This window comes from Colobus angolensis, unplaced genomic scaffold (assembly GCF_000951035.1).
Source record: "Colobus angolensis palliatus isolate OR3802 unplaced genomic scaffold, Cang.pa_1.0 Scaffold81, whole genome shotgun sequence".
Taxonomy (NCBI): Eukaryota; Metazoa; Chordata; class Mammalia; order Primates; family Cercopithecidae; genus Colobus; species Colobus angolensis.
Window position 1 is genome coordinate 2,076,544 of NW_012121932.1, and position 16,341 is coordinate 2,092,884.

At 36.8% G+C, this 16,341-nt stretch overlaps 1 pseudogene; it reads left to right on the forward strand.

Annotated features, from left to right (window-relative positions):
* The first annotated feature begins 8,847 nt into the window (after positions 1 to 8,847).
* On the forward strand, positions 8,848 to 9,956 carry LOC105502839 (annotated as a pseudogene).
* The last annotated feature ends 6,385 nt before the right edge of the window (positions 9,957 to 16,341 follow it).

The window sequence follows — 16,341 nt, forward strand, 5'->3', positions numbered from 1 at the left end:
TTTATCACCAGACCAGGAAGCAACAGCCTGGGCTCCCGAGTCGGCCCCTCGTCCGTGAACAGATGAGGAGAGGTCGGTCTCATGAAGCTTCGGCATGGTCGGAGCCCCTAGCTTTCTTCGTAACGAGTTGTTTGGCATGAGACCCAGTCATGAGAGCCCTTCATGACTGGTCTTAAGCAACACCAAAAGGTCAACTTGTTTTTGTGATTGCCTGTTGTTTTTCAATAACTAACATATAGGAATAGATTGAAATAGAGATTTCTCTGAAACAGTGCTGAATGAATGCCTTAAGGGGTTCACACAACCTGTTCCGGGAATTGTTGACCATTGTTTGTGTCCACGTTCAACTCAGTTCAAATGTAATATTTAACTTTTCCTCCACAACCTCTGACTCTGATGAGTTTTGCCCAAACTAAGTTTAACATCAACTAGGTGATCTTCTGGGGCCACAGAGCCTCTGGATGGGTTGAATGTGAGAGATTCTGTAACCTGTTCTCACTGCCATCCCCAACCCCTGCAAATGAAGCAGTCTATTCATTAAAAATCATGCAAGTGATAGTGCATGCTCATTGTATCAAAATGTGAGAGTCTCCTGCTGCATTTTCTCTCATCCCCAATTTAAGTTGTCAAAGACAACCTTTCACATTTTTCCTACTTTTGTTTCTTCTGCTGGTAATTTCCATATCTCTAGATAATTTGCCTTTATTTCTGACTTCTCAATATGAAAAATAAGAATTAAATAATTATACTTCTTTTACTTTCTCTCATATCTTTCTTCTAAAGTGTCATCATTTTGAGTTCTTCTGTTGGTTGCTTTTAAACTCTGAAAATAATATACATAAATCTTTATTATTTGTCCAATAACTTCTTGTTATAAAATGAAAATAGTAGCTCTTATATATTTCCCTTAACTTTTCCTGTTCCCTATCATACCTTCATTGAATATTTTTTAAACTTTTGTATGGAGGTAGTATTAACATTATCTGCTACTTCTACAACTAAGATTTTTATACTTCGCAGTTTAGTGTAAAACTTGAAAACCAATAAACAGAGTTTACATTACTCTGCAACATAAGAAGGTTCGCTGCTGGGCCAAATGTGGGCCACTCAGAGGAGAATGTTGTGAGCTTCAAGTTTAAATGGAGTCTCTCTTGTTAACTCTACCCTTTCTTAAAATCATGCCATGTTTTATTTTCTTCATATTTGGCCTATGACAATCTTGTAAGGTATTTGTTTATTTGTGTTTCCTAAAGATTTTAATTGCCTTTATTTTCACCTTGCATTATATGTTCTTGTTTTTCCATGCTCTCAGCAGCTGCATTTAGTCTAAAGAGTCTTTCTAGTCCTTAATTTACAAATAGTGTTTAAATTACACATATAACACATGCTTACACTATATGTTTGTAAATTTCAAACATTATAGATAAGAGTAAAGCACTTTTGACCACCAGCCCAATCTGAGACCACATTCCATTCTTGTATAATTTGAAAACTTGCTAAATATATAGTTTTTCTATATTGAGTCGAAATTCTTTCCACCCCTAAAATTTGCTAATTTTCACTGCTTAATATACCATCCACTATATAATTTAATATCTTTCTTGATGGTTTTCATATCTGATCTTCAGAGATGCTGCCTACTAGAAATTTCCCATTGGAGTTAGCTAAAGCAATCTCAAATGCAACATGGGCAAGACTGAAAGCTTGATTCTCTAGCTCTAGTCTTTTCCCAAAAAACCTTTCCCAACATTTCCTAATTCAATGATTAGTTGTTACTATTTACCCAATTGCCCGTGATGAAAGTTTCTTCCCTTGTATCCAGTGTGTCACCAAATACTATTGATTTTATTTCAGAAAAATGTCTTTAATATTCACTTTTCTCCACTATGCTTTTCAGCCTAAGCTGTGTTGATATAGGATCTCAGCTGGTTTAATGCAAGAGTCTGTACCAAAGAGTCTTTGCATGTGCTGTTGTCTATGTCTGGAATGCTTTCCTTTCTATCTTTGGTTAACTCTTCCTTTGGCTCTTAACACAACTATCGCTTCTTTATAGAAGCCATCTCATCTCACACTCTCAAGTATCTATCAGGTTTCTGCTCTCAGAAACTATGTCTCATATTTCTGTACTCATATTTCAATTTGTAATTAAATTCTGTCTTCCTTGCTGGATTTAAGCTCCATCAGAGTAGGGACTCTTCCTGAATTGGCACATATTTAACATCTGGGACTGTGACAACCGGCCCCTCAGTTTCAGTGTTTCAGCCCCGTTTACATTAACAGTCTTTACTTCTATTTATCCTATTTCCAAGCCCCCTGTGCTCACTATAACTTGACTTTACTCAGTACATTGCCACCTCCAAGAATTAATATTCTGAAATTCCCTTCTGAAACCATTACCTATGCATTTGCCTTTTTCATTTCTCCTAGAATGTTTTCTCTGTGTTCAATACAATATCCTGTTGCAAAAGTAGTTTTACTCTTCTAGCTATTTCATCTTTTAGTGAGTGTCATTTGCCTCTCTATCCAGTGAGGATTCCAGAACTTATCCTATCAACACTATTCTTTCTTAAAAGTTAGCTTTCTGTATCTTTTCGCAATTTCTTATCCCACGTTTTGTCAATCCCCAAAGTGGGTAAATAAGTTATTTCAGAAAGTGGGGACACAGGTTAAACAGATACGTTTCTTATAAAATAACTTAGTTTCAAACATTGAAGAAACAGGATCATTATTTAAAAGATCTTCCTACAAAAAAAAAAAAAAAAAATCAGGCTCAGACATTTTTTTACCCAATGAGTTCTGCCAAACATTCAAGAAACAGAAATATAATCTTACAAGAAATCTTTCAGAGAACCAAACGAGTCAGAATAATGACTAACTTATTTAATGTAGCTAATATAACCTTGACACAAAACCCAGACAAGGATGATAAAAGAAAGTTTACAGACCAATATAACTTATAAATGTCGCTGCAAATATATCAAACAAAATACTAGCAATCCAAATAAATAATGTATAAGAATGAAAAAAAAAATCATGACTAAATTATTTTTTTTCCCAGAAATACTACTATGCCTCAAAAATGTGAAAATCTGTTAGTGTAAATTTTCTCTTTAATGAATTTAAATAGAAAAAGCCATATGTTCACTTTGGATGCATAAAAGAGATTTGATAAAATTTAATGCACATTTATTACCAAAAATATCTCTAGCAACTAGAAAAAGAAGATGTGGCAGGGTTTGCTGTTTTTCTGTTATATCTTTTTATTCTTTCTCTTTGTAATAACACAACACCTTATTAGATGCTAGGCATTTAGTTGCTTAGGGTAAGAACTGAGTTCCCCTTGAAGATAGCTGTGACTATGATGAAGGCCTTTTTAATGGAACACAATTTGGAGTTATCTGTGGAATTGCAGAGTTGTACCTTTATAGGGAGGCAGCATGGCTGTCTCTTCCTCTGGTTGAAGAAAGGACCTGATGTTGAGCTATGTCAGACTCTGTGGAGGAGGAAACATCTTAGAAATGGTGGAAAAAATAGAAAGAAGCTAGATTCCTGATGGCTGTATACAAAGTGACTTCCTTAATAGCTTAGACTTTAATGTGACAGAGAAATGAACTTCTGTCTATATAAGATATTTTAAAAGTTAGATCTCTGTTACAGCAGGCAAAACTTAACTAATAATAGGCTAGAATCTCCTTAACTCAACAAAGTATATTTTAAAAGTTTGTACAAAACCATCATATTCAATGACAGAGTTTCTGTAAGATCAGTAGTGACCACTATAATCACATACAATTAACATTTAGCTGACAGAGCAATAAGGCAAAAACAAAAAATAGGTTCTATAACAACCAGAAAGACCAAAAAAAGCTGAGTGATATGGATTAGGTCTCTACCTTTATCAGATACTCAAAACAATCTGAAGAAAAAATATTAGAATCAATAAAAGAGTTAATTAAGTTTACAGAGTACACAAGCAATATACAAATATTAAAGCAAATAGGGCTAGAAAATATAATTATAAAAAAGTATAATTACAAACAAAAAAGATACTTTGAGAATAAAAATTACTAAATATGAGAGCTGTATAGATAAAATAATAAAATAATAAAACTTCATTGAAAGATATTAATTATAAGCTAAATAAAATGACAGAGATTCTCATAGATGAGAATACTAAATAAAAGAATAAAAGTCAATTATCTCCTAGTTTATATAAGCATATTTACATGTGGACATGTATATATTTATATATGTGTGTATATATACACACATACATATGTATTTTTATATATATTCAATGCAATTGCAATAAAAATCCTGGTAGGATTTTCTAGTGGTACTTTAAAAGGCAATTAAAAAATTACATGGAAGTGCAAAAGACCAAGAATAACAAAAACACTCTTGAAAAACAATATTAGTAGAGTTTCCTAACTAGATATCAAAATTTTTCATATAAAGTTACAGAAAGTATAGCATAGGGATAAAATAAGCTACCAGTGAAATAGAATAGAGAGCCTAGAAACAATCACAGATATAGCTGAAACTCTGATTTATAATGAAGGTGTGATTGTAGATTATGCAGAAATGATATGTTTACTCAGAATACAGTATATTACTAAAACAACTGGTTTTCTCTATGGAGCGAAAAGAAACACAAACAAGAATCCCTACTTTATCCTACATGGTAAAACCATTCTGAAATGCATTAAGACCTTGGCTGAAAAAAAAATCAAAACTTTCAGAAGAAAATGTGGGCTAACAATTGGTTAGTGGAGTGGTCCTTAAAAAGAGAGAAAAAGCACAAGACATAAAACAAAAGATTAATAAATTTGACTATATCAACCTTAAATTTCTGTTCATCAAAAGAGGCCATAACAAGAGTAAAAAGAGAGACTGCAACCTGGTAGAAAATATTTGAAACAGGTATGCTTAATAAAAAATTCACATACCAAATACATAAAATGGCTACAAATGTATTGAATAAATGCAACTGCCCAAAATAAACATTAATTAGGGTTGAACAAAAAAGAGGAAACAGGACTGAACAAAAAACAGAAAGAGGAAATTAGGATTGAACAAAAGAGGCCATCTTGAATGGCCAAAACAAGAGAAAATATATTAAACAAATGTGTATTCAAGAGAATGCAAACTAAAAGTGCGCTAGATTGGATAATGCTAATTATTGGAGAAGCTGTGGGCAAGTGATAAGATTGTTAGTTTGGTGAACCAGTTTGGTTAAAAACAGAAAAATTCACAATAAAGTTGAATGTCCACATATTTCACCACAAAGTTATTCCACTCTTGTGTATATTTTAAGAGAAATTCTTGCACATGTGCCAGGGACTTGCATAATATCATGAATATCAGCATTTTCCCAATAGCAAAAAATAGAGAAAAAACTCAAGTATTCACTAACAGGATAATGGATAAATTAATTTTAGTGCTTCAATGGAAAGGAAAACTATATATCAGTAAAAATAAATGATTTATTACTTTAAGAATCAACCTGAATGAATTGCAAAGTCATTACTGTATTAAAAGAAATTTTCAGAAGAATATGTGATTTATGATTCTGCCTATATAAACTTTCAAATTAGGCAAAACAAACAAAATTGTCATTTAAAGATATGTGTATGGCTGCATGGCAAAGGTAGAAAGAAAAGCAAGGTGCTGATTAACTCATGATTCAGTTATTGGTTATGTTTGGTGAATGGAAGTGCACGTGCTCAAGGAGGTGCATAAAGGGATTCAGAGACATTAGTCAGGTTGTAATTTTTAGACTTGGAAGCTGATACGAGTGTGTTTGCTTTTAACAATTCACATATGTTAAATACACTCCTCTGAATGATGTGTTACACAATTACAAAGTAGAGGTTAAAGAAGAATATCTCTTCATTGCTTTTACTCCTTGTCCCTCCAATTCATTTTGCAAAGCATCACATTCTGGCTCATGATTCCCACTATTTTCCTGAAACTGTTGCCTCTGGGATGACCAATAACTTTCTTATCAGTAGATGCAAATATATCTCACTTGAATAAGAAATCACCCTTTCTTGCAACATTCTCTTCTATTAGTGTCTCTGGAAAGCCACTCTCCCGTTTCTTCTTTGCATTTAAAGAAAAAAATAAATAAAAAGGCACTTATGAAGGTTAAATTAACTTTAAGCCCTAAAAATATTATTTGCCATATTTTGCAAATTGTATTTGAGTTGCAAATATTTATTAAGCCCACACTATATACAGAATATGGAAAATTCAGAAAACAATCTCCATTCTCAGATCTGTTCTTTGGCCCATCATGTATGGTATTAGTATGTTGTTGCATTGCTATAGAGAAATACCTGAGACTGGATAATTTATAAAGAAAAGAGGTTTGATTGGCTCATGGTTCTGCAGGCTTTACAGGAAGCATGGTGCTGGCATCTGCTGGGCTTTTGGTCAAGCCTCTAGGGCATTTTCAATCATGGTGGAAGGTGAAGAGGAAACAGGTACATCACATAGTGTAAGCAGGAGCCAGAAAGAGAGCACACATGAGAGAGAAAGAGAGAGAGAGAGAGAGTGAGGGAAGGTGCCACACCCTTTTCAATGACCACATCTCTCAAGAACTCACTTGCTATAGTGAAGACCGCACCAAGACATTAGGGATCTGCTCCCATGATCCAAACACCTCCCACCAGGCCCCACCTCCAGCATTGAGGATTACAACTCAACATGATATTTGGGCAGGGACAAATAGCCAAAGTGTATCAGGTATTATTTAGCAAAAATTAATAGTAGTCATATTATAAAGGCAATTGCGTGTGATATAGGAGTTAAAGAGAAACTACTAGGGCAGATAATGAGGGTATGGGAGTCCTCTGTAAGGTTTTCCTTTTTAATGAAAAGCAGCCCCCAAATCATTTCCTAACAAAGAACAGCCTGTAAAATTGAGCTGCAGACATAGACAAGCAAGCTGGAAGCCTGCACCCATGAATGCTGACAGAAAAAAGCTACCTGGGACTAGACATGTTCACAATGGCTTCCTTCCCTTAGTCAGCCATGTGTATGGTAAGGAGCAGACAAGATGGTGAAAAGCCCATTTGCACAATAAGATTAGGGCAGGGTGACCAGCCTTCCCCAGATGCTATGTAAACACCACATCACACCTGGTCGAAACAATCTGTGGGCCCTACGTAAATCAAAAACTGCCTCCTCAAGCCTGCCTATAAAATCTGCTGTGGTCCACCCAGGCCACTTTTCCCTTTTGGGTTCCTCGCTCTTGCAAGAGAAAGAGCTGCCCTCCTCTCTCCTTTCTTCTGCCTGTTTAACTTTTTGCTCCTTAATCCACTCCATGTATGCGCGTCTGTGTCCTTAATCTTCTCAATGCAGGAGACAATGAACCCCAGGTATTTACCCCAGACAACAATGCCACTTCAAATGTATCACTTTTAATATGAAAATTACTACTGTGTTTGCATAACACAGTTTTGAGTTTCAAATTAGCAAGCATTCAGAATTACAGTTTTCCCTAAATGGGTAAACACCTAATCTCTTTTCTGAGGCCTACTAGATTTATATTTTGGTTTTTATAAATATATATGGGAAGTTTATATTAAAGATTTTGTAATTGTTGATCCTTTCATCTAATTAAACATTTGAAAGAGTGCATTTTTTCCACATTCATAAGTGATCATACGGATTTCCTCAAATTTTCCAGAGGAGAAAAAATAACTACATTTGGGTGGAGCTAGAACATGGAATGGAAAGTTTCAGTCCAAAAGGCATTTTTTTCCATCAAGTTATGAACATGTGAACATGGAATTATAATTGAAACCATTTTGTATACTTCACCATCAAATTCATACTGGAAATAGTGTTTTACTATTTTAAGCAACAGATATAGCAAACTCTCAGTGGTACACAGAATTTATTAGATGACTATAGTGGCACCACTGCATTAATCATGCTGGAGTGGTCAATGAGGTCAATGGCATGATATTAAGGATATTAGATATATGTAGAAGAACTAAATAAAACCTGTAGATAAATCTATGTTTTATAATGAACCAAAAATTTTTGAGATGGTTTAATGCAACATAATTAAGTTTAGTTAGTGCTAGCTTCTAGAGCTGGTAGATTAAAACAAAACTTGCCTTTAGCTTCCTGTGCTTTTTCTTTTTTATTGTTCACTTTCCAACGATGATTTAAATGAGCACTGAGCAGATCAAAACCAAATACCTGAAGAGCATGTAAGGTGGAGGAACCTACAGGTTAATTTAACCCAAATCAGCCCAATTTACAGTGAACATAAACTAGAAGAGGTATGAGACACTGATTTTGTGGAGTCCCTGTGCCCAGTGCTACTCTCTCTGTTTCAAGTTTGGCAAAAAAGTGGTTTACATTTGTCATGCCTGCTTGCTGTTTTCTTATTGACTTCTCAAACCACTGCACTAAAATTGTTCTTGAAAAGATTACTCCTAATTTCATTTTGAGTTTTCAGTTAACTTAATTGACTTACCTGTAATATTTGCATTATTGATCAAATACTCTTTGAAATTCTCTCTGCCTCTGGCTTCCCCTGATTTCCTTTTTAATGTAGAAGACAAATCCTTCTCAGCTTCTTTGCCTCATTTCACTTTGCCTGTTCCTCCATTCCCACAATTTCCCATTTTGTTCTTTTCCTACCTGTCTCACAAATGATGGTGTCCCAGGGCTCCCTCCTTAGCTCCCTTATAGTTTCACTATTTACATTCTTCATGATAGCCATCTACTTTTTAGTTTTAAATACCAGCAGTGGTTTTCTGCTCCTCCCATTTAACAGACAGCCAAAATACTCTTGTGCAGTGCCAGTCACATCCCTGAGACACCATGGTTAAAGTGAAGAATGCAGTAAATGGTTTTGGCTGTATTGGGCGCCTGGTCACCAGGGCTGCTTTTAATTCTGGCAAAGTAGATATTGTCACTGTCAATGATTCCTTCATTGACCTCAACTACATGGTCTACATGTTTCAGTATGATTTCACCCATGGCAAGTTTCATGGCACTATCAAGGCTAAGAACAGGAAGTTTGTCATCAATGGAAATCCCATCATTATCTTCCAGGAGTGAGATCCCATCAAAATCAAATGGGCTGATACAGGTGCTCATTATTTTGTGGAGTCCACCAGCGTTTTCACTACCATGGAGAAAGATGGGGCTCATGGGGTAGGGAGTCAAAAGAGTCATCATCTCTGCTCCCTTTGCTGATTCCCCCTGTTCATGATGGTCATAAAGAATGAGAATTATAAAAGATAATCAGCAATACCACCTGCACCACCAACTGAGTAGCCCCCTAGCCAAAGTCATCCAAGACAACCTTGGAAATCATGGAGGGACTCATGACCACAGTCCATGACATCACTGTCACATCACCCAGAAGACCATGGATGCCCCTTCAGGGAAACTGGTGTGATGGCCATGGGGCTCTCCGGAACATCATCCCTACATCTACTGGTGCTACTAAGGTTGTGGGCAAGGTCATCCCTGAGCTGAACAAGAAGCTCACTGGCATGGCCTTCCATGTCCCCACTGCCAACATGCTGATATGAGAACTGACCTGCTGTCTGGAGAAACCTGCCAAATATGATGACACCAAGAAGGTGATGAAGCAGGCATCAGAGGGCCTCCTTAAGGACATCCTGGGCTATACTGAGCACCAAGTTGTCTCCTACTTTAACAGTGACACCCATTCTTCCACCTTTGATGCTGAGGCTGCCATTGCCCTCAATGACCACTTTGTCAAGCTCATGTCCTGGTATTACAGTGCAGTTAGCTCCAGCAACAGAGTGGTGGACTTCATGAACCACATGGTCTCTGAGGAGTCAGACCCCCAGACCATCAACACCAGCAAGAGCACACGAGGAAGAGGGAGGCCGTCACCTGCTAGGGAGTTCCTGCCACACTCAGTCCCCCACCACGCTGAGAATCTCCCCTCCTAACAGTTTCTATGCAGATCCCCTGAAGAGGGAGGGACCCAGAGATCCCCACCTTGTCATGTGCCATCAATAAAGTCTCCTGTACTCAGCCAAAAATATTAAATAATGGATAAATAAATAAATACATACATAAATAAAAAATAAATACCAGTAATATTCTGGAGACTTCCAAATTGGAATTTCCTTTCAAAGCTGTATCTCTTTAAAGCTGCATCTCTAGCTCCTTCAAAGGCATCTCCACTTGGGTAGTGTATCAATCAGGGTCCAGTTAGGAGATAAAAACCACACCAGTAGTTTAGATAGGAAACTTTGAATGTACAGAATTAACTAGCAAAAGATGATTAATTACTAAAATGAGGAAAAAGATGGCTGTAGAGGTAGAGAAATAGTAAATGCCGAATGCTACAACCTCTAGGGCTATATAACCATGAAAAACTGAGTAACTAAGATTTTAAAAGAGCTGCCCTTTCCACCTCTCTCCGAGACTGAAGTCCAGATGTCTTGGGAGAAGATGTGGCTGCCAGAGGAACATGCAGTGGTAGAAAACTTGCCAGAAGGCACAAGGTGGGAGGTGGCCTGAGAGAGTTTCTGAGGTGAATGTCCCTGGCCTTCCACATGCTGATTTACTGGCTGCCATATTCGAAGAAAAGCCACACTAAAATAGGAAGGGAGGGCCCTTCTGCTGTTATGGCCTTGCAGTATCCCTCCAGGGCTCTCTGTTGACGAAACCTAACATTGAGCCAGCTAGCAAAAGAGAAATGTTTACAGGGTCTGGCCAGTGTCTCAGAGCAAGAAGGGTGGATTTGGGGACTCCGAGGTGATAAACTGAGAACTGACACAAATGGTCCACTTATACCTCCAACTTGCTAAAAATGAGCAAGTTGAACAACTCATTTTCCTCTGGTTCTTCTCTTACTCAATGGTATCACCATCTCCCTAGCTGCACGAACTGGAAATCTGTAAGGCATCCTAGATAATTCACTTTTACTCAGATACATATGGTCAATCAGCAGAGCCTGGCTACGAAAAGTGTGCAGAGCCATGACAGAGGCATTGTCATTCCAGCTGGCTGTGGAGTTACTTAAGAGTTGGCCTGATTCCACACAAACAGCGTCTCCCAAGGGCAGTCACTATAGGTCCAGGACCTTTGTCTCTGTGGTGGAAATTGAGCTGTTACTCATGATTCTCTCCTTTTGCTCTGCAGTTTGGAGCCTTGGGGAACATCTCTCATATGTTTTCTTCCTTGGAACTCTTTGGAAGTGGCCACTCAGACCTGATGATCAGAGATATGCATTTTTTTTTTTTCTGCTTCTGTTTTGTGTAAGCCAGCCAAAAATTATGTGAATGCAACAAGACAGGGAAATAGTCAGTTTTACAGATGCCTACTTATGTCTTATTTATAGCTTATTTTTAAAACCAGTGGGTTTTACCACGAAAATAGAATCTTTTTAGTAATCTGTAATAAGAATAGTTTTTGCTTTGAAATATACTTGTGATACAAAATGTATACAGAAAAAAAATCGTTTTGACTATTTGATGTATTCCACATCCAAATTTCATAAGAATTATTTTAAATGTTCTCTAAATATTTCTGATTTCTTCTACAGCATGTATCTTCAATATTGTATATTAATATACAGATGATATACATATGCTTCTCTAATCATGCATAGAGTATATATATAGAAACATATACAAATGTAGTGATAGACAGATTATATTTAAATTAATATAAAGAAATTCTAGTATTTAATTCCACCCTGATGAACTGTCTTGTCACTTAAGGTTTATGTATCAAGCATTGGTGACAACTCTATTCATCTTTGTATGAACAGGGCAAACAGGAAATCAGGTGTCTGTGTGTTCTGTGAGGAAGTACCATAGTTTCAAAACAGTGACTAGTTTGTGTTCTGTGCAGGTTCTTATTTAATAAGAATATGCCTTCTAGCCCTCACTCACCTTATCGTACACTTCTTTGATGGGTTTCTACTCCTGTAAGGGGGCAGAATGGCAAAATGGAGAGAATTGCTGAAGTCTTTTTTATTTTTATTTTTGAGACGGAGTCTTGCTTTGTCGCCCAGGCTGGAGTGCAGTGGCGCCATCTTGGCTCACTGCAAGCTCTGCCTCCCGGGTTTATGCCATTCTCCTGCCTCAGCCTCCAAGTAGCTGGGACTACAGGCGCCCGCCACCACGCCCGGCTAATTTTCTGTATTTTTAGTAGAGACGGGGTTTCACCGTGTTAGCCAGGATGGTCTCGATCTTCTGACCTCATGATCCGCCCGCCTCCTCCTCTCAAAGTGCTGGGATTACAGGCGTGAGCCACCGCGCCCGGCTGCTGAAGTTTTATAGTATTGCAATTGCAGCTTTGTCATTAACTGATTTAGTGTCCTTGTGACTTTGTACAAGTTACCTGATCTCTTTTAGACTTGTTTTTCTGGAAATAGAAGGGTTTCAAGCCAGAAGGATCAGGCTTGGGAGCCTGTAAAGCATATCTTTTCTCTGACCCATGTGTAAAGTACTGTCAGATTTCTTATAAGCTGATGTACCTAAGAGGTATCAAGAACTCCTTGATTGGTTCTGTAGTATTGAACTTTGAGACTTACCAGAAGATAGAACTGAAGCCATCAGAAGGTGGAGTTTCTGCATAAGCCACCATATCAATGCCAGATTATCACCAACAACATTCCAGAAAGGTGGTCATCCAATTTCCACCTCTTGGGAGGGAAAATTCACTTGTTTTTAAACAGATTATCTCCAGTAAGAAAAGTTTTAAATGAAACTATGTATTTAATACCCAAAAACCAATAAATTATATACAAATGTGTAATAAAATAATTTACCTTTATATATACACGTGGTGACACTTAGAAAATCTGAAGGCAACTATCATACTCCCCTTTGTCTCTTACCTTTAACAGAAACATGTTCAGTTCTTTAAATAAGTTTTCACATGCAATGACTTCCAGCTCCCTTGCTTCCTGATTTGTTATTCTCTGAATATCTGGAATTAGTTTCAAGGTGATTAGTTCCCAAAAAGTGTCCCTAGAGCTGGTTTTCTGAGCAGGCCCCAGCTCCTGCTGAGCACTACCTCATACTGGGCGGCAGCTCATTCCTACTCCCTCTTACCCACTCACTCCAAGTGGTCTTTTCAAAAGCAGGCAAAGCTTCAGGCTTTTTGGATGAAACTCCATTCTTCATTTGTTTCTAGATAGCTGGCTGAAAGACTGACACCTGACCAGGGAATGTATTTTTGGATTTTACTTCCACTGTGTCTTTCTCCTTGACCTGGATCTTTGAACGCTAAATTTTGTTAGGTTTATTGAATATTAAAACTCCAATTTTGCCTGATATACTGGATTCTGACCTCATTTTTGCCCACAGGACTCCCAATGCTATTCTTTCTGCCTGCCCGCATCCCAGGCCTAATTTTTCCAGAATTTCTTGTCTTGTGGTTATCTTGAGTCTGACACAAAAGTCTCTTCTTCCCTTCAATTCCTCCAGCTCTGAATGTCTGCACAATTCATTTCATATTTATCAAAAGTAGACTTGTGTCATCAGTTACCCTTAAAAGCAGATGTCTTGTCTGCCCAGTTGGATTAATCATATCCTGTAGTTGGAACTAGAGTTTTTGACATTTTGATAGTCAATACAATGCTTAATGTAAATCCTTGACAAATTAATTTCTTAATAATGCTCAATAAGTAATTGTTGAGCTAAAGCCATGGCCAAACATGACTTCTCCTCTAATGTGCTTTGGAAAATGATTAGTTTTTTGGACCAGTCATTAAATTTGTACTTTGAAGAATTTGTTTACTTCCTCTTCTCTGACTTTTAAAATTGTGTAACATACTGGGTATTCCTTTTAGGTTTGGTTGCCAGGAAAGTTATAATGAAGTTCACCTACTGTGTTGGCTCCATGCTTCCCTTACTGTTTTCAATTCTAACTTCCAGTTTTCATTTCTATTATATTAATTGTATGTTATGCTTTTCTCTTATTTTTTAGTAAGACATTTTTAAATCCTTTCTGAGAAGGAAGAGTATTACAAATACATTTGCACAAGGCTCTTACTAATAGAAATAAAACTTTTTTAAATGTATTATTATTATTATTTTTTGCATTTTGACATTTAGGAAGTAAAAAAAGAACCAATCTGAAGAAGATATAAGAGGCAGAGTAAGTTTAGATCTCTACCCATTGAAGAAATATTTATCATTTTGCAAACAAGCTGATTGTAATTTTTCTTGAAATGTAATGTAAGGTGAATTAAATAATTGGAACTTCAGATGAAAAGAGACTAAGAGATTCATATGTTTCAAATGCTACTACTAACTTACTTAGAACAGAGCCATATGGACAGAATCCATGTTGATGTGTGAAAGAAAGGCAAGTAATTTCCTTGAGATACACCTCCATGAAATAGACACAATATGAGTTTGGGGTACAGTAAGAAAGACTGAACTTAAATCGATATTTAACAGCTCTAAGGGACATGGAGTAACTATAAAGCAATGAGAAGTTTTGTGTGTTGCTCATTTTTACTATTTTTGATTACTATTCCATACTACCCTAATGTTGTGACAAGGTGAAAATGGCAAGTTTCCTATAATCAGTGCTAGATATTAGAATGTATTCCAAATTCCATAAGAATTATTTTATACTACCTAGTTTAGTGCTTTAGTTTTATGTTATTGCTAGTTGATTCAACCAATGGTTACATACAGGAGACACAAATGTATAAGGCCTAGCAATTGATTTCAAGAGCTTACTTCCTAACAGGAGAGCATATAGACTGGAATTAATCTAATTATATCAGTTGTATTTCATCTTGCCTGTTCAAATATATGATATGTGACTGCAGAGAAGTATGATGTCATCTTTTACTTTGATACTTCCCTGTTGTGTCAGGTAACAGTAACAACCCACATAAAAATAAGCAGGATTTTTACAAGGTGGTATGATATAACTAAACTTTTGAGATGACCCTACCATACATCACCGAGTGTATAAATCCACAAAAGAGATAACAACCTTAAAGGAATTTAAAAAGAATAAAAAGGTATTAAGTTCTAGTATCAGTTGGCATATAGATGATTCTCAAAGTGACTGGCACAGTGTTATCCAAACAGCTGATGTTTCACAAGTACTTGATGTTTGATTGATTGATGTAGAGCAGCAACTAAACCATTGGAACAATGAAATCAGGGTCTCTAGACCACATCAGTTTATAAATCAGCTCATGTGTACATTGCAGAAGTACTCTCTTTTTGCTAGGTGTCTTTTGTTATAGGGTTGTCATCCATGAACCTTGCAATGGGCAAAGAAAAGACATTGCCTTTTCTCCCCTATGCTAACAATATTTTATTTGGCACAGAAGCCTTCAGAAATGAAGACTCAGTGATCCAGGGAAAATCATATTTTTATAGACAGTCATGCAGTAATGTGATAGTAAAATCAAAAGGTATTATTTAATGGTAACAACCTTGTAGTTGGGGGAGCTTAGTAAGGCCTGTTCTTTCAGATTCTTCTTGGCCTTCTGGTTATAGGGCAGAACCTTTCTGGAATGAGGGTCTTATGACCTTCTCTTGGGGGATAGGTCAGAGAACTATTTCATGGCCTGCTTCAGGGGAGAAAGATGGGAGAAGGTCAGAGAGTGACTTTTGGGCTTTCATTGTTTTCTCAATTTCCTTTAGCTTAAAATACTCAGTAGGCCAAGGTGGTATATTTTGGGGTATTGTGTTTTGAGCCCCAACATGAGACATCAGGACGGTGGTGATGAAGGAAAAATGATGTACGAATGAGGATTACAACAGAGGTGGAGTCTGGATCTGGTCTAAGATAAGATTAGTAGGGTTCCCAGATCTGAAAGACAATTACTTGGTGTTTGGAAGTCAGTCAGATATTAAGCAGGTAAGAAACGGTAATCTCAGGACTCCACTATCCAGGAAAGGATTCTTCATGACATTTAGAGGACTGAGAAATGAAAGATCAAAGATAATGACCAAGGTCAGACAAATGTTCACCCTCTGGGAGAAATTTTAGTCAAAAAGGTTAAATGACCCATCAGATGGAAGTATATCAATTTCTGAGGAACCAAGGAGATCTCAAGTCAGGTTTCCAGGACTTAGCAGTCTAGTAGAGGAAATAAGACAGTATTAAAAACTGTAACCGATGATAATGTTCAAAAGAAGGATATAATCAAAGTACTGTAGACCAACAAAGACTGAATGTAAGGGAAAAAATACTAAGTAAATGGATATTATGTACTAAAAGCATGGTAGCTATTGAAAATGTGCAGGAGGAAGATACCATGTCAGTCGGAAGTTTAGAAAAGGCTTTGCCATTAATGTCTTTAAAGTAGGTGATCAGAGAATGAAATCTGATGCCAGA